Source organism: Nothoprocta perdicaria, unplaced genomic scaffold (genome assembly GCF_003342845.1).
Source record: "Nothoprocta perdicaria isolate Ctin4 unplaced genomic scaffold, notPer1 scaffold_435, whole genome shotgun sequence".
In the NCBI taxonomy this organism is placed as follows: Eukaryota; Metazoa; Chordata; class Aves; order Tinamiformes; family Tinamidae; genus Nothoprocta; species Nothoprocta perdicaria.
Window position 1 is genome coordinate 217339 of NW_020455683.1, and position 1441 is coordinate 218779.

Here is a 1441-nt window from a genome sequence, read left to right on the forward strand (position 1 = left end):
GTATCACACAAGCCAGAACTGGAACTTGAAATTAAATCTCTAACTGAAAAGACTCCAAATAAAAATCCTAGACAATCTTTGCCTTATTCCTCTTTATAAGTGGAAGAATTTTACACCTGTGTATTTCAAGTTGAATGACAGGTCAAAGAAGAAGAAAAACAAGAAAGGTGAAAAAGTACAGCATGCTCAGAGAAAGACAGATAGGATTTCAAGAACCTTTGAAGCTGAAGTAAGCACTGGTGGAGAAATATTTTGAAGGTCATGTAGAAGGTAAATAAATCATTTAGATRAAAGAAAGGAGTATGAAGGTCACGGGGATATTGGAAAAGAGGAGGTTTATCAGCTAAAGAGGGAAAAAAAAAGATGGTCACCTTGAGAAAATGAGATCGAGGAAGAAAGAGTGAAGAGATTGGAGGAAAAATGTTCTTGAAGAAGTGTCCTTGGACTGCAGTCCAATAAATAAGCTGGGAAAACATTTGTGATTGTAGAAGGTACTGTACCAGGCCAAACTAGACAGAATTAAGCAGGCAGAAGAGAGAATAAGGAGAAAAATATGGTTTTCTGGGAAAAAAAAAAGTAGAATTTAAATTAATTTAAATCAAACGATTAAAAAGCTGATAATCTAGGCCTAGAGCTCAACAATTCTATAGAAATTATTGCTATAATGGGTATTAGTATTTGTAAGATAAAACAGAGTTTAATAATGTGTTTATTTTCTGTTTGTATTTTGAAATATAAGCTACTTTAAAACATAAACTAGACAATAATTGGATCTTTACAGTCTGTATATGATGTCCTTTATCTGGAGAGGAGTAACACCATTTACCAGTACACACTGCAGCTCGCACCTGGAAAGCAGTTTCGCATAGAAGGAATTGAGAGCCCTGGTTGACAATAAATTGAATATGAGCCTGCAATGTGCCCTTATGAAAAAAAAATGCATACAAGGCTGCATTAAACAGAGCACTGCCAGCATGTCAAGGGTAGTGATCCTTCTACTCTACTCAGCATTGGTCAGACTACCCTTGGAGTTTAAGCATCCAGTCATAGGCTCTCTAATATAAGAAAGACATGAACATATGGCAGCAAGTACAGAGATGAGTCATAAAGATGATTAAGGTCTTGGAACATCTAACATACAGGAAGAGATGAGATTGTTCATCCTGGAGATAGCTTGAAAAGGACCTTATCCATCTGCATAAATACATCTTGGGGGAGTAAAGAAGACAGACCAGACTCTTCTCAGTGATGCCAAGTGACAGGATGAGGCAATAGACAGAAACTGAAACAGGAAATTCTGTCTGAAAACAAGAAAAAACTCCTTCACTGTGGAGGAATTTCTTGCAGAAAATGGCCATGTGAGCAATCCAGCCTTTATGTACAATGTGAAGCTGGCTGATATTTAAAAAGTGAAGTAAACAACTCCTGGATGCCTGATAAG